This window comes from Emydura macquarii, unplaced genomic scaffold (assembly GCF_026122565.2).
Source record: "Emydura macquarii macquarii isolate MOO-44397 ecotype Brisbane River unplaced genomic scaffold, CSIRO-AGI_Emac_v2 contig_1363, whole genome shotgun sequence".
NCBI classification, from domain to species: Eukaryota; Metazoa; Chordata; order Testudines; family Chelidae; genus Emydura; species Emydura macquarii.
The window spans coordinates 11,866,422-11,887,477 of NW_027131500.1; positions in this window are offsets into that span (position 1 = coordinate 11,866,422).

Here is a 21,056-nt window from a genome sequence, read left to right on the forward strand (position 1 = left end):
AAAGTCAATAATGGAAACCACTCTTCCTCTAAAAAGTCCTTCTCCTCTACAAAGCTACTCTGCTTTTGCTTTTTAATCTATTGATAAAAGGTTTTACATTAAAGACAGCCATTGATCCAGGGCAGGGAAATATTTCCATAGTCCAAGGCTATGTCAGACATTTTGTAAGCAAAAAGAAGATGCAATACAAACTAATGTTTTTGTTTCATAATTTCGTCTCTAGATTTACTGTCAATAGGCCAAATGCTACCACCCATCCTTGTAACAGGGTGGCAGAGCTCTTCTGTTGACCACTCATGTAAACAGGTTTTGGAACCCTTGGGGGAACTTTTTAAATCTGGTCCTGATGGGCCACTGCAGCATGTCCAGTTTGTTAACTCTACCATGCCTGCAAAGAAGGCTGAATTGGCTCTGAGGGCAGAGTGGCTCCAGGGTGTGGGCTGAATAGTCCTAGGTAGGAGTCTTTGGGAAGATCCCAGGGAGAAGGGATGGGTTAGAATTTGTTATATTATTAGTTTCTTTGCAAATAAAGTCAAAGCCTAGGAAGGATGTGAGTAATGACCCTATATGTCACTTTCTTTTGGAGCAGGATGTAAAAGCAATATGCTCACTCAGCCTCTCATCTCCTTTCAGGCATGGATGGCCCTAAGCACAGCTGAACCACAATGATGTCATTGATGTCTCTTCACTAGAAAATTACACTGAGTAATGCCCCATACTCCTTAAGGGATGATGTGTGTTCCTGGGGCCACACAGAAAGCAGTCCTTGTACCCTTTCTAGTACAGAGATTCCTCATTTCTTTGGCTCTTGCGTATGATGTCTGAGAGGGGTGAAGGTTCTTTGGCCCAGATCCACCAAGATACTTAAGTGTTGCAATACTCGCTCTTTCTCCGGACCACTTGCTATGTAATTATTCAATTGTTTAATTAATTAAATGGGAACAGCTTCAGCAGGAGTGACTGAGGGAGCCCCACATCAGAATATCCCATAGCCCAGTGGTTAGAGCTCTCTTCTGAGTGCTTCTCTTCTGTTCAAATTCCTTTGCCTCATCAATGTGCATGATCCGAGGCAGCAAGTTATGCACTTAGAGAAAATTTACTGGAAAAATTTAGGCACTGACTGAGTTTAGGCTCCTACGGGTCAAGGTAGCAGCTAAGCAGGGGTTTTGTGGATCACAGCTATGCCTAAAAATGGAATTTCGGCACCTAAATCTGGCCTATGTACCTTTGTGGATCTAGGCCTTTTCATGCCCAAAGTCATGGACTAGACACAATCTGGGCCATGGGATTTAATAACATGAACCTTAAAAAAACCTCCTTATAATATTTTTAATTATAACTAAAGAGGAAAACCTAAAGGCAAAATCAGCCTTGTCCATTTGTTAGTACTCAGGCTGCTCTCTGAATCATATTTGAATCACAGGATTCAGATTCACACAAATGATAGAAATATGTGAAAGACTGGGGTATTTTGGAGTTATTGTCTTGCTTTTTGGTTTTCCTGATTCCATCGTCAGCTGGTATAAATGTGCGCAGCTCACATGGAGTTAAAAGGACTTTCACCTATTTACAGCAGCTGAGAATTTGGTCTGTTATGTCTAGCATACATTTTAAAATGGAAATAACTTGTAATTATTAAGGACTGAGGTGGCACTGCAACTGTAATGGACAATTAAGTTAAAGAAGCTCCAATTAGCAAGAGTGTCGGAACATGCTTGACAGTGGTGGGAAAGCTCTGGAGAGCTTGATCTGGTGTGATTTCAAGGATAATTATCTGAAATGAACTCTAGAGTGAGATTTTCAAAGCCACCAAAGGGATGTGAATGCCAGCCCCCATTAGCAGTAAATGCATGTCCAAATCCTCTAATCAGTGTTGAAAATATCACCCCTACACTTTTTTGGGGGGAAGAATACCTTTCTGCTATCTAATCCTTGGTTGGAGGACTTCCCAGCTCCCCAGGTCTATTAAGGGCCTACACTGTGCTTTGGTTGAGGGGAACTATGTGAGACTCCCTTCAGAATTCACCAGTGCCATTCCTCAGCCACAGTGATTGTTGCAGGATGAACTTTCTCTCAGTTGCTGCGTGTGCCATTTTGTTTCTAGCCTTTGCCAATCCAGGGAATGAGACGCAGGCCCCATGTACCTGGCTGACTCCCTCTGAGACTTGGAGATTTGCCTATCACTTAATGACAGTGAATTGCTTACAATAAAAAAGTGTTAGATGTAATTCGTTGCCATCTGCCTTTATTTTGCTAATTCACATGATTGGACACCACATTATGTTTGTTTATGTTTGCAATTCATCATACCTTTTATGCAGCCTCCTTTCATAAGGAAAGAACAGCCAGCCACACAAGAAATGTCTCCGCTATTGCACAATATATGTGCAAATTAATGAAATTATCTGCAAAATAAAAAGAACATACAGCACTTATTGCCGAGTTTAGACAGACTGCACTAGCTTACAGTTTATGCACTTATATATGCAATTTATTCTTGTTTTATTTGACTATTTATTCCAGCAGCTGTCATATCACATTGTGTTTGTGCTACAGTACCTCTGAGATGTAGAGAAACTTCTCTAGGGAAACTGTCATAAGAACAGTAGTGTTTTCAAGTTATTTTTTCAGGGAAAGAACTATGTTTCAATAAACAAGCACATATCCTAGTTTTGAATTCTCAGTATTTAATAACTAATTCTGTTCTCGACTAACCAGATACACTGAGATTCTCTCCATTTTGCATTTTTTTTTTATAATGGGCAACTTTGTTTTTTTAAAAATGCTCTCGTTATTTTGAATGCATGTCATGGGCATGTGGCTGGGGATTGCTGTGTGTGCATGGGTGTGCATTTTTGTACAACTGAAAAATACAGTTCGATGTAATATATAGCCCCAATTATACAAGGTGCTCCACCTAGGTGGAAGCCAATGTGACTCTACATAGGTAGAAGTCAATAGGCCCCTGGAGATGATGCCACATTCTAAGGTGTAGCCACCACTGACACACTTTATTTCCACTGTTTTGACTTTTCTCTCTATCCATCCAGCCTCCGCTGTGGCATGTCCTCATACAGGTTCTGTAGTGCAGTCTGGGGAGCAAGGGTAATGTAACAGTTATGGGTATCGATAGTCATCCTGAGCTGCTCCTCATTCCGCTGCTCCTCTCTACTGGAGCAGGAAGCATGTCCTCTCCCACTCCCCTTTCTTCCTCTTGCAGCTGCTGCCCAGGCTACTGCTGGGGCAGTGAATTCCCATACTCCCTTCACCAGACAGGAGCATGCTAGATGCCTGGAACAACATATTATGCAGGCACCCAAAACCCATCCTAGGGGAACCCCCCCAATTCACAGGGCAGGGAGATGATGAGCCTCATTCCGTCTCTGTAGCTCAGCCTGTGTTCACCCCCCAAACGCCATGGAGTAGACGTCCGCGTTTGTCTCCCTGCACAATAATCCACAGTTGTTCCCCACACTGAGTGGTGCTTTTATGACCCCTACTCCTCCACTCCCACCTTGGCAACCATGGGAGTACTCATGCCAGGGGAATGATCATGCAGAGCTCCTGATAAGTGCTGTGAGCAATGCTGCTAGAAAACATTGTGAGGAAGGAATTTGTGAATTCTCTCCCAAAACTTTACAGAAGGTTTTTAAAATTACTTTAACAATGCTTAAGAGATCCCTGAAACCAACCTGAAACAGTGCAGTTAATATAACCAAAACATTATCACTTGCCTCAGCACAAAACCACAGCAAGCTCCTCACACATATCAATGAATATCTGCTTCTTCATTCAGAAGTTCTGCAGCCGTTGGTCATCATCCCATGTTTCCAAAATGATGGGGTCCCACCATACTGTTCTTGTTCTTCAGGACCAGAAGCAGCGGTCCACTTGTGGGTGTACCATTGCATTCCTTGCACTCAAAACATCTGTTTTATGAGACCCAAGTGGATTTTCATTCCCCTCTGGGTCAGGTCTCTGTGACTGAAATCTCTCTGGACTGATTCCATCCAGTGTCCTATACTGAACTGCATGAGCATTTGTCCCGTGAACAGTAGTAGGAGCAGAATGACATCATCTCCAATGTCTCCAATGCAGTTTGGCAGAGAGGAGAGATGGGAGGGAGCTGCTATCATCAAATGTATGAGGGTGGCTTACAGTTCCATCAATATGCAATAAGGCAATTCCTAGAGTTTCTTCTGTGATGCACAGGGCTCTGAGATATCATCCCTGAAATGTTAGCACTAATGTTGCATACTGAAAAAGTGCAATGTAAATGAAGGAATTTGTCAGTGTATACCTATGCCCAGCACAGCATATGTGGACACATAGTGTGGATATGAAATACACGCTCTAGCAATACATGGACAAATAACTGTGTACAGTCACAAGTGTAGACGTAGCCAAACAGTCCTAATGTAGCCTGCCTTCAGTCCATAGCACAATGCAGCACTAAGTGACTGCAAGAATGACTGGCCAGCCTAAATTTCCCCAGAGGCCGAAGTTTAACCAGTTTTCTTTCCCTTTCATAAGGATAGGATAAGGATCTGGGAATGAAAGTTTCTAATGGTCCTAATGATCATTCTTTAAATGTTCAGTTGGGAAAGGAGTAGGCACAGAGGTTGAAAGGGAAAGATGAGTTGGAAGTAGTTTATCATCATTCTCCTTTCAAATTATTATGCCTTGTAATCTTTCTGTTTTGCCAGGGGAACAATACAATTTTAAATTTAAAAAACCACAAAGATTTTTGTCAGAGTATTTTAGCCTTATTTCTGTATTTGATTATAGTCATGTGATGTGTTTTCTATGTATTTGTAACATAAACATATCAAAGTTATATAACCTGAATCTGGAACCCTAAAAAATATGCTCTGGTTGGCACTCTGTGGGGTTCTTGTAACAAATGAAGTTCTTGTAATCTGAAATCACTAAGATGCAAATCAAAAGTTGGTAAGCAAGTAATTTTCTAGTGTCTGATCAGCTTTCCTACTCTCTGCCAGCCACAGATGGATCAGCCCACAGTAATAGGACAAGAAGATCCAGGGATTTGCAAATGGAACAGGTGTTAATGCAAGAATAATTATCTTCAACTAGCCATCAGATGGCCATCAGGCAATCAGAGCCATATAAAAGGAGAGATTGAATGCTCCTGTTGGAAAAGGTTTCTGTGCCTGGAGAATGACCAGTGTTTTGTCTATACCTTAAGCCAGGCAGGCTATGTTCATGTTATGTTTACACATAATACTGCAATAGGGGGCTCATGAGAAAGTGAAAGAACCTCTTAAGGACAGGACATGTTTGTTTGTTTGTTTGAAAATGAGCTTTGCTCTTCTATATTTTGTGAATGTTCTTCTAGATAGTAAGCTAGGCTGGCTGATACATGAAATCATTTGTGGTAGCAGCTTATTTTACCTGGCATGAAAAGTGTACTGTTAAAAGTACCAGATAAGGCTTTTCATTTCATACTGTACATTCCCCTGAATTTGCTGCACAGATTTTAAAACAGGATTTTATCCTCTCAATCCAAAACTAAGCTTTTTAACTCCAATTTACTGACATAAGCTAACAGTCTGCATTGACTTTGGTATTAAAAAAGTCAAATATTGTGTAGTGGAGAAAAAGAAATCACAAAAGACTGAACTGAGGACAGGTATTCCTATGAGGCTCACAGACTTTGTAAGTAGTTCTAATTCAACTACCTAACATGAATTAGGGGAGCATGCTTCCACCTGTACCATTGCTGTTTGGTTGTATATAACTAGAGTCCATCAGAATAGAACATACCTTGAAAAGACACCATCATGTCAGTGCTGTTTGCTGTGTCATTCTGAGGAAATAAGTCCCTGAACTTGATGTGACGTGATTATATGTAGAGAAGTGTAAGAATACATATAGGGAAGAACAGCGATATAGGCATATAAAATGCTAGTTAGAACTTGATTGTAAACTTGCAGTCTGCCTTGAGTAAGGGGCAGCATATAGCTGTGCTGCTGCAGGAGCAGACCGGAGAGGGAATTGTGACTAACACCAGACTACTTCACTTCCCATTTGCAATCACCTAGCATCCCTAGGGCAACTATAGCAATTGCTTACCTGGAAAAGTAACATGAGGTAAGTATTGAGTGTATTTTAGCTGTCTTCTGTTGCAATTTAGCTTCTAGAAACAAGGAGTGCTAGTACCATGTGATCAGTCAGCTCTATGGACCATAATTTTAGAACCTGTGTGTTAAGTGATCAAGTAGAGTTATCATAAAGATTTTAAGAATTAAGAAATGTGCCCCAGGTATTTATCTGTGACTAGCAATAAGGAATAGCATCATTACTGATGCCATTTACTTTTGATCCCTAAATTGAAGGAGGAGAAATTGGATAAAGTAAAATGTTTTGGCTCTCTAGTGTAGGAGGGAAGTATAGGTGTAAGAAAACAAAGGGAAAGCATAATGCTAGCATAAATGAAAGGCCTAAAAAGTCAGCATTCCCTTCTAATGTCTGTAGTATTTCCAGATTTAAGTTATGTTCAAAGCTACTTTCTACTTTGGAAACAGAATAATGAGCCCTGACAAGCCTGGAATCAATGTTGGCTGGTTCACCTGGTTCAGTGCATGTTAACATCCTTCCACCTGTATTTACCTTCTTTATAATATGGAAACAAACTCCTGATCACATTAAGAAAAGCCTGCATGAAAGTGATATGCAGCCAGCATATTTTTTGAAAGTTGACTTTTCACTGCTTAAGTTGTCCTCTGTTGTACTCTAGAAGTGATGGAAAGTAGGATGAAATTTAAAAACTGCAATGCACTAATACTGTAGATAGATATTGATGTTTATTGTACAAGTAGTATTATTTGGAGGGAAAGGTAGAAGGATATCAACAAAATGATAGCAGCTGTAAATGATCACACAATAAAACCCGTTTACTAAACATGCCTTTAGAATAGCATTGCAAGAAACAGATAATACAAACTGGACTGTTTGATTATCCCTTTGGCAGCACCATTTATCACTGCAGCCCTGACACTGACAGCTAGGTATGTCTGTCTTAAAATTGTATGAAATATAACACAGTTAGCTATCAAATGAAGAATGGTGCTCTTGGTATGCCTGCATATTAATAGAATGACATTTTTTATAATTATGCTATGAAGGCTTGCTTTCTTTAGACACATTAGTGACAACAGGGGTAATGTATTATTTCAGAAAGACTAAGATACAGTGAAAGATATCAACAGGATTCAATCTTAGTACTTTGCATCTTGTAGTCAGCTAATGTACAGTGAGGGAACAGGCCTATTATATCTAGTACTGGAGCAGCAGAATTATAAGGTTTGTTTTTGTTTAAAACAAGTTGCTATAATCCTTTGTTTAATAAGACACACCACATTGCACACCTGCTGTGGCAAAGCCACTAAAAAGAAGCAACTCTCGCATGTATTTTCAAGATTATCATTTATTCAAGGAAGCTTGTAATAATGGTCAACAGCAGGCTTCTGCCTTCATCCAGACCTATAGCGTCACCCTATGAATCTCCTTATTTACAGATCACCAGCCAGTCACTTAGGCAAGTCCCCTTCACAATGACATCGACCAGTCCAGACCCCAAATATTATAAAGAATTCAAATGTAAGTTATCTGAGTTATTCTAATAGCACCAGAAAGTTCCTTACATGCATTCTTCATTTGAGTGGCTTTGACAGCAGGTGTGCAAGACAATGCAGCTCTTGTCAAGGTTACCTTTGATTAAGTTAGAGAGTTTCTGTTCAGGTTCCACTTGAGTTTTTGTCTGAATTTCCTAATAACAGCTGAGCTTTCATTAGCACCCTGGGAATGGAGCAGATTCTTTACAGAATACCCCCACTTCATCAAATATCATATATGTGCTATACACATTGGCAATATTTGCATATTTCTGCAATTCCAAATGCTCACCTATGTACTTACCAGGTATTCTTAAATAGCCATGAGGAGGGTTAAGGATTTGTAATAAACTGAGATCCTGGGTTCAAGTCCTAGCTCTGCCACAGATTTCCTATGCAATCTTGGAAAAATTCCTTAATTTGCCTCAGTTCCCAAAGTATAAAATGATAATAGTAATACTTACTGTCTCACTCCTTTTTCTGTGTTGTTTATTTAGATTACATTTTAAGATGTTCGGGGAAAGGACTTTCTACTGCTTTCTGTTTGTATAGCATCTGGTACAATGGGGCTTTGCTCTAGGTTGGATCCTTTAGGTGCTAACATAATTCCCTAGTGCAGAGTCTGGGGTTGATCATAACCAGAAAACAGATTTTTAAGTCCGCACAACTTGTCCACTGTTAAAAGTCATGTTAGTTAAAATGTGCTAGCCAGCACATTTTACAATGTCAACTATTTTTCTAGTCTAGTCATGGCCTTTAAAAGCAGTGAATGTCCATTGAAAAATTCACTGAAGCAATCTGAGATTTTCTCTCAATTTCCCTGTAAGTGGAGTTGCATTATCATCAACATGAAAAACACTATGCAATCCATCTATCATAAAATCATAGAAGATTAGGGTTGGAAGGGACCTCAGGAGGTCATCGAATCCAACCCTTTACCCACCTATCTGTATCTAGCTACAGAACTGAGGTAAATGTTTTGTACAAATAAAATATACTGAAAGTCAAACACCATAGATTAGATCCTGATCACTAGAGGGAGTTGCAGTGTCACAGCACCTCTTATGTTCGGGGCCAAATTATAGATGATAATTTTGCATATTATCTTTGAGCCACAGCTGCTCCTTTACTGACAAAAACTGCTGCTAGTGCTGCAGAGCCAATATAGCTGTGGAACAGTGAGCTGGATTCTATTCTGCGTCATCCTCAGTACTATTGTCATCAAAGTCCTCATTGCAGAATCTTGCTACTAGCAATGATGTAGGAGGTAGAGAGAACAGAGGTTTATTTTCAGATTCTAGTTTGAAATTTCAGGGCTGACAGTTTGACAAATCATGATTTGACTTGTAAAAAGTATGCAAAGTTTCTATTGAAAGTCATCAAGAGACCATAAATATGGAATCCCCTTCATGTTTATTTTATAGCCACTTTTAGTATAATCAGGCAAATATAATATTTTCTGTGATTTCTTGCCAGACAGAATTATATCATACCAAGTTTTCTTAAAACATCTTAAGATCTCTCTCTTTATCTGGTGATGGTGGGTCCTATTAGGACAGAAGTGCCTTCTTAATAGCCCAATATTACATTGTTTTGGTGCAATGTAGATGGAATGTGAGGATGTGACTGAAACTTAGCTCATGGCAGTTGTTTTTACTGTAGAAGAAGGCCTCAGACCTTACACTATTTTTCCTAGAAGTGCCAGGTTGCATGTGTTACTAAGCCCAGTTCTATACCTAGGAAGGTCAAACAAGGTGAAGAATCATTTATTTTAACCTTTTCTGGAAGAATTCTTCATCCACTTGCTGGACCCTAGAAGTGTTATCGCAATTGCTGGCATGTCCTAGATTCCAAGTTACCCACAAAATTAAAACAACCAAGTGGTATATTTGAGTTCAGTTTTCCCAGCTCAATTTTCAGTGAAAAAGAGTTTGAAATGTCAAAGTCATTACATAGTGTAACTGAAACTGGCCATCAAAACTAAAAATCTAGAAGGTCAATATTTCGGGATGTTTGGACAAATGACAGCTTTCTAACTTTGTTTTCCAAACTATCTTTCCTATGGATTTTATGATTACAAAAGGAGTCAGAAATGTTACTGTACATTTAGATGTACACATGCATGGAAAATAGATAAGATATTTTCTTAGACACTTATTGCTTTGAAAATATGCATAGTTTAAACCCCTGTAATTGTGTGAAGCTTTGTGTTCAGTCTGTCGATGTGATGCATGATGTGTTACTATTATGGGTACACATGTTACTGTTGCACTGGAGCTTGTGTGATAAAAGTCAGTGTTGGTGCAATGGAAGAGTGCTGGTAGAGGAATCTACAGTATAAGAAACCAAAAGTCTGTGGTACAAATTTTCAGAATTGTCTGCATGCAATCAGTAGTGCTAATGAAGCCATTCGACATCTTTGCATCCATAATGTGTGCACGATTTCTGTGATTGTGTGTTCAGATTATACACATACATCCGGTGTGCTCAAATTAGAAAATCTGAGTTCCAGTCTTTGTCGTTTGTTTAGATTATAAGAAAAAATTGATTTTACTTGGCTGAAGATAGAAATAAAGTCTGAAAGACTTTCTTTGTTTCACATTAGCAAAGATGCATTTTAGAAAGAAAAAATCCAAGGGATTTTTAGTGTTTTTGCATTTATGTAGCTGTTCTTAATATTTACATTTTGTAAGAAACAATGGAAGCAATTGGAAGGTTAACATGGTTATTTCAAAATTAAACACTGTATCTTTCATTAAGGTAATTGTTTAATAGGAAACCAAATTTAACTTAAAAATGGAAAAAAATTATGATATTCTTTATAACATTCAGGAAGCTTCAGTACAGACCCCTGAAAATAAGAGAGAGAGAGGGAGGGAGCTCTTTAAACATGTAAGTCTATCTCTAAAGAATGTATTGCAATCTTAATTTTTGATGCTGTAATTAAACAAACACTGCACTGATTAATTGTGGTCTGGAATCCTTGCATGCTTTTATCTCTTGAGTCACAGGCTATATTGCTGGAGCAAGATATTCTGAACCATTCTGCTCAGGTGTTGGAGGTAAAACAATTATCTGATGTGACAGAGGGTGATTGGTAGTGATCCAAAACTGCACAGTGTTCAAACAAAACAAAACAAAAAACAAAAAAGGAAAATAATCAGCATAGTTACCTGACCAAATGAGCAATTAGAGCTGTCAGTCTCAAGAAAGGCAAAGGATTGGATGGGCATAAAGAAAAAACTACACTGTCATGTCAGAGGTGGTCTCTCCAGGGTATATTTGGGGCACAATGGAGGGTACATGAGAACTTTGCACACTGCCACTACTTGTGCTATTCCTAGCCTCCAGATATATAGAAAACGCTGGCTTCCATGAATATCTGTTCAGAACCTACTGGGATTGCTACTTTTATTTTAGTTTTTTTTTTTAAATTTGATGTAAAACTTCTTTCTGAAGACATTTTAAGTAGCACAATGTTCTAACATTAGCATTCAATTTTAGGTGCAATTGGACTGAAAAATCAAGAAGTTACTAGCTGTCAGGGATATAAAATATTAACCTTCAGATTTGGTGCTTGCAAGCAAATGAGACCCTAAGTCTAATAGTTTCTGATAAGTATACAATTCCTTTGTATTTACATACAAAACAACTTGCAGTATCAAATGTATTCCCATTCTATGCCTGTATTATGTGCTAGGTTTTTTTCATTTGTGCCAGTGACACAACCTTTTGCATCCAAAACAACATTTTTATAGGGGCAATTCAGTTTTTAAAACATGCTGAATTTTCAAATAAGAAACCTACAGAGCTCAGTTTGTCTTTAATGTCACCACATTTCTCCTGTTCAAACACTTAAGACTTGCTGATCAAAAATGCCTATCAAATTGAGCTAAATTGGTGTACTACAAATTTGTGATGCTCAATTTAACATTACTGTGAAAAATCCATTTGGGATAACAGACTTTGCCCCAGGGATTGAGAAGAGTCACAAAAAATAAGATGCAAATCCTGAATTGCTAATTAAAAATTGTAGCATTTGGAGATGTTTAAAGTTTCCTCCTAATTTTTGACAAGCAAGCCCATATTCTCCAGTGTGGCTGCTTCGTACTGAATGACTAGCAGATTATAGCCTGAAAGCCAATGTGGCAGGCTGGGGGAGAGTCACCAGAATAGGAGGATGCTCTGGTGGTCTGTGGATGGTTTTGTGGTTCTAACTCTACCACTCTCCTTGCTGCTAGCAGAGACAAGGCTGGAACACCTCACACCTATTTCCAGCTGCTCTATCAGCCACAAATTTTGAGACTGTTGACAACCCAAACCTCTGAATTGTGCAAGTGACCTCTGTCTTTGCTATAGGCAGAACCAAAATGCAGATTTTGAGGCTAGATTCCACCTCTGTTTTTAAAGGCAAATTTTTAAAAGCACCCTCCCTTGCAAGCATAGAAAAGCACTGAAAGCTGCACATATTCACAGGCTGCCTGTTCAGTTCTATTTGGGGCATAATCAGAGTAGCCCCAGAGACTGAATTCAGGTGTAGCCACAGTGGACAGCTGCACCCCTTCTTTAGGAGCAGCATTAAGTATCCTAATGGGAGAAAGCTGAGGCAAAGGGAGTGAAAAGCTGGCTAGCCTGTGATTTCAAGGAGGCAGTAGATAGGGATAAGGTGTCTGTGGCCTGGCAAAGGGGGCACGGAGGAGGAGGAGGAGAGGCTCAGAATGGAGTGGGCGGGGCTGCTTGCTCATTTTCAGAAGGCATAAGAGAGCAATTACACCAGAGGAATTATTGGTGTGGAGGAGCTCCAAACGGATGAGTTGGTTGATCAGAAATAATTTTTCGTGTGAGGGAGGAGGATGGGATGGTGTCAGAAATATTTTTCTTTTTTTGGCGGGGGGATGTAATTGTCAGCCTCAACCTTTCACTTGTTTTACCAACTGCCACTGCTGACGGCATTCCTTTACAGAATAATGATTCATTTGTAAAGTATTCAGGAATGTCTATGTATTTAGGATAATTTTTGTATTATAAATCAGGAGGTAGATTATATGAACATTACTTTTGGGGTAGCTGTACATTTATATAAAATAATGTGCAGAAACAGCTGTGGTAGGTAGAGAATGCCTTACACCTATACTAATTGTTTGGTTTTGGATTTATAAACCTCCACCCCTTCGAACATCTCTGAATACTTGTAAAACCTTAAGTAATAAAATGCCCCATGGATGAATGTACATTACATAAACCTCCTACTACCCCTCTACTCTAAATAAACCATCTCAGTAGCCATGCTGCGTTGGGAAATATCTTGGACAAAAAAGATACAAACATTGTATTCCCCCCTGTAACTTATGGTGTCATCTGTCCACTATTTCTGTAACTAAACGTTTTATTGCTTTTTCAGCTAATTGCAATGGAGAAGATAGCCAGGGGTAAATGAAAGCAAGTGTAATAATAATAGAGGAAGAAACAATATGGTGGCAGTTACTGGGAAGTGCATTGTTTTCTGTGAGAACATATACATCTTGCTGGCTACCTCTTTGCAGGAAACAATGTACTGGATAATGCAAATTTCTTAGATTCCATTAATTTCTCACAGAGGTTACAAGTCCCCCCTGAAGGGATTGCTACTTCTCTCCAGTCTCTATTGGACAGTAAAGCTAACACAACAGTTCAATTATTCAGGAGATCTTATTTGCTACCACTTTGAATGCTAATTAGGCTTCTGCCTCTATTTTCCCTACTGCTGGGGCCATTACATCCTTCTGAGAAAACAGGGGCACATTCTGGATGTTTACATTCCCCAATACAGAAAATCAAGGTCAGTGCCAGAAAGACAGAACTAATGTCACAGAAATTAGTAAGACTGTAGCAATTGTTCCATGGCTTGAAGGTGGATTCATAAAAACATGGGTTAGAATAAAATCCTATACTACACCACTACCCTGAGATACTGTAAGAGTGATAGATAGGAGAATTTAAACACCGGTGAGAATGGGATTTTCCTTTCAAGAATGATATGTAGTACAAGAAGAGCTGATTTTACCTGGTAGTTAGGAAAAAATTGTTTAAAATATATGCTTTACATTACGCTAAAATAATATAAAACTTCAAAAAAATCTAACTAAAAATTAATATCATATCCTAAGCAAAAATTGCCTTCTAATGCTGTCTTGTTTAAAAACACTGTGTTTTTTAAATGAGTACTGGCCTATATCTATATTTTTCAACCCTTATGGGATTTGCACATTTCCCCAGTGCATATGACATTCATTCTAATACAAAACCAAACATCCTGGTGGCAAAATATAGATTTTTATGGGAGAGCTGCATTTGCTATGTTTCAATTTAAAATGTTTGAAAATTGGACTCCTGTTGGATGTAAGCCTTCTTGGAATAAAGATCTATATTATAAAGAAGAATAAATTGTATGCAGTGAAATATAAAATCAGTGGTGGACCATTTCACTTTGCAAAAGTTCAGGTGCTAGGCTATGAGCCCCAGAGGTATTTTCAGTATTACCTAGTTCCAAAATATTGACTGTCACCAACTTGAATTGTATCAAATCCAAGTAGCACCTCCCAAGTATACAATGCAGGGTTTTAGAAATGGTTCTTCAAATGATATAAAACCATAATGACCTTCACTCAAGTTTTCAGAGTACACATTAATTATTCTTAACATTTATTTAGGACCTAACATGTATTAGGAGCTTCAGACAAATGTGAAGATAACGCTGCAGTTCTTCAGCAAGTACAAAGGATAGTAAATTCTTTGTCTTCAAGAAGCTAGAGTGATTTAAGTCATTTTTGGATCTGACCTGTTAGTACATTCTGAGCTGTAGAAACATCTATATCAGCTGTTCCCAAATTGTAGTATATGTACCACCAGTGGTAGACAGGCCACCTCCCAATGGTATGCGTCCACCTGCTGCTGGGAAGTTAGCCAGGAGCTGCTCCAGCACTGACCCCGTCCCCAAGCAGTGTGGCGGCCCAACTGTTCTGCCCCCTTCCACCGTGGACACAAAGCGGTTGGCCAGGAGCCGCTCCATCGCCGACCCTGCCCCCAACCAGCACGGTGACCTGGCTGTTCTGTCCCCGTCTGCCCCAGACACACAGCAGCTGGCCAGGAACCGCTCCAGCGCCAGCCCTGCTCTCAAGCAGTGTGGCAGCTGCTCCCACCTCCTACCCCCCCCCCCTTCCCTCTGCCTCTACAGGTGGTGGTACTACAGGTGCTGGCGTTTTATGTTGGTGGTACGCAACATGGTAGAGTTTGGGAACCTCTGATCTATATAATCAACATATAGATAGATGGTCCTAGGAATGGGGACACAACAAAAGCAAAATGATCAAACTGACGTGAAGCACATGACTTGTTAGTAATACAATTTAACAAAAATAAACAAAGGCTGGTGAAAGAAATGTGTGGTACACATGAGCAAGAAGAGTCTTTGCTTGGTCAAATAATTTAATTCAGATCATTTATAAATTCAGTGAAGGTTGTAAAGAGTTAACTGATACAGCGATCCACTTTTTGCTTCCAATGTATAAGTCAAAAAAACATCCCTTCCAATGAACAAATCTTCCTTACAGAATACAGTAATATAGTTTAATGGACATATCACTTTAAACCAAGACTTTGCCATCTGTTTTGTATCTAGCTATGAATGGTAATTCATACACAAAGTGTACTGTAAGTGATTTAAATGTCTGTATGGGTGCTTTATTCAAAACAGCATGCATCTGTTATGCTTTTCTCATGGTTCAGATACAAATCACTTTAGAAAACTCCTCTCCTCTGGTGTATATTGTTTCATGGTAAACAGATTCACCGTCCAAATCAGAGTCTGGATGACATAAGGCAACATGAAAGCAAAAGCATCAGTATAGTCAGACTCCATAATTAGAAATATTTTACAATATTAAATTAAAATCAACTGTTAATCTCCTAGGGGAGTTCTATTAGGAAACTTGTTCCTGAAGCTCTTGTTAGGATGAAGTTAGCTTTACTGCTGAAAAATGTTTAAAATTCCTTTTTTTCTCCCGCTTAAAATGTTATCACAATATAAATGTAATGGAACCAAATGTAGGGAATATAAATCTGAGTCCTTAACATGAGGTGCAATGTTATGTTTACATTACCTTGTTTCATGCAAATCTCTTTTCAGCCCCTTTCTTGTGTGTATTGAATTAACCTTGGCATCCAAGCATAGGTTTCTTTTGCTGTGTGTTTGAAAGCAAACAAAGGCCAACGTTGCTGTGGACCAGGGGGCTGGAGGAGCTCATACATGGTCCCACTTGAGTCCTATTTTGAAGGTTTAGGTAGGAATTAAGTGGTGTATGCTGGTTGTGCTGTCCCTCTGCACAGGCATGAACTTCACTCAGAATGAGCATCTATCCTTTCTATACACCCTATTTTATCCCTATTCCTGAAACCTTTTCCCTTTGGGAGTTTCGTCCGGCAAGAGAGTGAGGGATCCAATATTGTTACTGATAGAAGAATCTCTGTAAAAGATAATCAGACATTGTGCTGAAGTACCTGGAAGTGGATTGAGTCAGATTCAGATTTCATTTACATCACGGTAAATCTGGAGCAACTCCAGAAAAGCCTGGAATTACTTTGGGCTCACAGTACACTGATACAAGTGAGATCAGAATCTCTTCTACTGTAATTATTTTTGCTTTTCCCGCTCTCTTTCTGCTCTTCTTTTCCTAGTTTCTCCTAAACCGAATGCAAACCAGATAATGACAGAGTGAAGTTTTCAAACTCATGATGTTGTGGCAGGTAGGAAAATAAGCGAAACAAGTTCTTTCTTCATCTCTTATTCTAAAATCTCCATATAGTTGAATTATACCATTCCATAAATATTATGTGACAGTTACAAATATCCTTTTAATGTATTACCCTTTTGCAAAAAAAACCCTAGTACCTTTCCATATTGAATGATAATTTATCCTACTTTTACTATAGCTTTTTTGATACAAAGCAATGAGTATAGATTAATTTATTCTCATAGTGCTAAATGGTAATTTTATCCATTATCTTCAGTGACAGTATTCCTCTCTGCAAATGTCGTAATCTAATTTTTCTCACAGCAACTGCATATCAGGGCTCAGATTTCCTCATTGTGCCATATGCTCATTGCTGCATTAGTCAAATGTACCTTAATCAGTCACTCTGAAGCCCTTCCAGGAGATTAAATGAATGGCTCTAGCTCATTCAGGATTAAGAATTGAATTGGGTGAATATAGCAGATTAATGTTTGTGAATAGACTTGTGAATAGCAAAACTAGCTGATTTGCTTTTCTGGTATTCATGACCCCCACAAGCATTCTGGCCAGTGAGGTTTTATGCAAAATAGTATTCTCAGAAAGCAAGTGCCATAACGACTAACATGAACAACATTCACAAGAGTATTCACATGGGCAGTGTTCCTATGGCCATTCTGAATACTCTTTGTGAGTCAGAAGGAAAAGAACTGAGGTTGTTGCAGAGCAGCAAAAGTGGAAACAGATCTACAGTAGTGGTTAGGAAGTTGGGAATATTGGTGTACAACCACTACAGGGAGCAGCAAATGAAGTATCATATACCTGGTCAACTTGCTATGACTCTGACTGCATCTAGGAGGAGACGGAATGACTGCCCTGGAGCAGAAGCCTTCTGGTACTGCCTTGGAAAATTACATCCAGAGAGGGATGCTGTGCTGCAACTAGATAGAGCTCCCTTTGTCACAGGGAGGAACCAGGAGGCTGATGAGTAACAGCAGCAGTGCCACTGAAATGAGGATGGGAAGCACTAGGCCAGACGATGACCCAGTGGATCACAGAAACATATAAGAGTAATAGAGGGCCTTGTATTTTGTCTTTGATATTATATCAGCTTTCTGACCCAGTTACTATCCTGTCACTTCTATGGGTACCCCATCATAATGATTCTCTTATATTATAAGGAACTTAACTGCGGTCTTAATACTAGTGTAAATTCTGGAGTTGCTTTTATTGATACTTTTTATAGTTTTCTAAAATACGTGTATGCTGTGATCCTTAAAAATCATTAAAAAGTCCCTCAGAGGATTGCTTGTGGCTCAAATACGGTACAAAAATTTAATTCTTAATTATATGCAGAGGGATATGTGAAATAGAATTTACAGATTTAATGCCCTTCTTGACTGAATACACAAATATACTGTTGTTTCTTCAGAGAGCTGAAATGATGCCATTACCTTAAGAGATGAAAATGTTCATTAAATCAGTGGTGCAGTGTTGGGCTTTTAATTTGATAGAAAGAGGTTCCTGGAACTAAATAGCTGCTTTGGTGACAATCTTTTAGTATTCTCTACTGCCTGGAATGGCAACATTTTGTGATGATTGTAAGTTGTAATACATTTTTGGCAAAGTGCAGCATATAATAATTTGAGCCATATTCATTGCCATTAGTGCTGTTTGCCTTGTGAAAGAGCGATAAACACCACTTCACAATGAATCCATAACTAAAGTGCACACTTTTAAAGGAGTAAGAACCTGCAAAACCTCACTAGTGCTAAAAGTCTTAGAGAATAGAGAAATGTTTTATTTGCAGTCACAGTGCTCAAGGGGGATTTTACCAAACCACTAAAAGTAGGAAGGATTGCTGGTATGTATTTATAATTTAAAAACCATTTATGTGAGTCCATTTCCTCAAGGTATGTACATAACTAACCTACATAAACCCACATTCTTTTTACTGTTATTCTCATCCTTCTAATGTTTGTTAAACTCACCTGCTAAAGTGTATGTGCAAGGGTTGTCCCATTGAAATTAATGAAACTAGTCACATGTGTACAATTAAGCAGGTGTATAGGTCCTTGCTGTATAGGGGTCATAGACTGTAAGATCTTCAGGGCAGTGTGCGTGGGTTAAATCTTAGCTCCATTAATGGCTATGGGAATTTTGCCATTGGTTTTAATGGAGGCAGGATATTACCCTTGTCACCATGTCTGTTTGCACATTAGCTAATGCAATCAGGTCCTGATCATGACTGTTGTCTTTAGGTGCTACTGCAATATAAAAAAATTAATAATAAATAATTGATTCTGTGGGCATCACTTGAATTACTCACCCTGTGCTATCATCTGGGACAATAATCATCAACCTCTACATCAACACAACTTGATAAGGCTATTTTTTCCAGATATATTTCACCAAATAGATCAAAGATTTTCACCATTCTTAGATTAAAATTGGCAAAAGTTATACTAGTAGTCAGCTATTTGACTGGAGCTTCCTGACAGAGCCCAGAGAATGTCATTCTCTTTGTGCTTCTTTTTGGTCTATTTTAACATTGAGGTGAGTTGTAACTGAAATACTTGTTACTAGCAGATAGGCAGCTAACCTGAACCACTAATTATCTGGAAAACTTCAGGCTGAACATTCAGTACTGTAATTACCTCAAAATGACTGGCTGGAGCTGGACAAGTATTGTTTCTTTGACAGTTACCATCATATCTGTAGCATAAAAAAGGAATTAAACCCTCCAAATGGGGGCAGTGGTATCAAAATAAGGAGAATAAACAAAAGGCTTTTAATTTTGTTGTGGATTTGTATCTCTCTCACTGATGCTTTGCTTAACTCACAGTATGTTAAACAACCAGTACATGGCATATAATTTACTACAGATTTAATTAAACACTTGTGGCAAGAACCAAAGCTTTGTGCAAAAAGATAGAATTAAGAAACAAAGTTAGTAAAGGAAAATCTAAATACAATTTCTGTTTTAAATTTGCCTTGAATTGCAACAGAGAGTCAACAAAGTAAATTTACCGAGCTAAAGAATTCCACCTACACAGAACAATGTGAGGAAAATGCCTCTTGTTTAGGGGTGGCTAATGATAAAAAGGTAGGTGGAATAGGAAAGATTCATGTCCCTCTGTGATGCTTGCTGGGGGTACTCAGGATTGTGAGACACCTTGCTACCACTGGCCCTTAGTGTAACCCCTGGGAAGCGTCACAATCTGCTCTGGTGTCATTATATTGGGTGACAGATTGAAGCAGTGGGATCTCTAAAAGGGTGTCTAAAAGCTCTGTAACTAGCTGAGGGAGGTGTCCTCTGGCAAAGGAACTGTGAAAGTCACCACAGGTTACCTTCCAAGGATGCCTTTGCAATTTGGGCATAGGGGGCATGATGGAGACAGGAAGGGCATGTTAGGTGTAGGGCCTACAGCACACATTGCTGACGAGATTCTAGGCATGGGGTCCCCTCATAGGGGAGCCCATGGAGGTTTCCATAATTTAGACAATACTTCAGGGCTGTCAAAATTATGTGTTAGGTCATTCCATCCCTAGGAACAGTCTAGGATCAGTAGGGTGCAAAGATGGCTTAAAGTCATCTTATTCCCCTCCCACTGGGCTGTCAGTTCTAGGCTGCACCTCTTAGACACACCATACAGAATCTCAGCTTACATATGTATCTCAGTCAATTACACTCTCCCCTGTACTGGCTAGCAGAGCTGATTGGACACGAATTGAGGCATGGTCTGTATATTGTAAAGACCTAATGCAGAATACTCCCCATTAGAAAACAGGATCTCAAGACGAATAGTGACTCAGAACAATGTCTCTGAGGATCAGTTCCTTCCCAGGGCTGCTATTGGAGCAGCTGAATGTAACGACTCCATCTAACTCTAAGTTAAAAACATTACAGCATATAGCAGTTTATGTTTGCAAAGTGCTTTGCAGATATTAATTAACAGATTAATCACTTGTAATATATGAATAAAAATGGCACCTGTGGTTAAATTACTGAGGATAAAAATAAAAGCTGTCAGACTCTCAGGCCTCAGGCTTTTTTAGCATAAGATGATCACCAGCTGGGGTCAGAAAGAGATTTCTTCCCACAGAATAGTCTGCATAATTAGATGCACTGAGGGGAGCTTCTGGAGCATGTTCAATTGGCCATTGTCAGAGACAGGCTACTGTAGAAGACAGACTGTTAGTTTTCCTTGGTACAGAAATTCTTATGTTTATTTATTAATGCACAGAGAGATTAATGGTTCACTGAACATCAAAAAGAATGGGAGCCTATTATAATGTCCTGAGAATAATGTAATTAATGATAAGAGTGTCTTAGCAATAGAAGAGTCAGGGAATCCAATTAGGCATTTCTTATTGTTCTAGTCTGGGTCAAGATCTTGCTATTGCTTAGATAGCGAAAGACAAAGGGCCAGATTCTCAGCTGGTTTAAACCAGCATGGCTCCATCAACAACTGACTGTAATTGAACTATGTCTATTTATGCCAGCTGAGAATTTGACCCAGTGTTACTATACCTGCAGAGATCAAAAAGATTTTACAATACTGATGAGCCTAAGACCAAATTCATCACCAATCTGTTGAGCGTGGACCCAGTTGCAGGGTCCCATATGCTTCCAAGGGAATTCAGTCACTCTTTC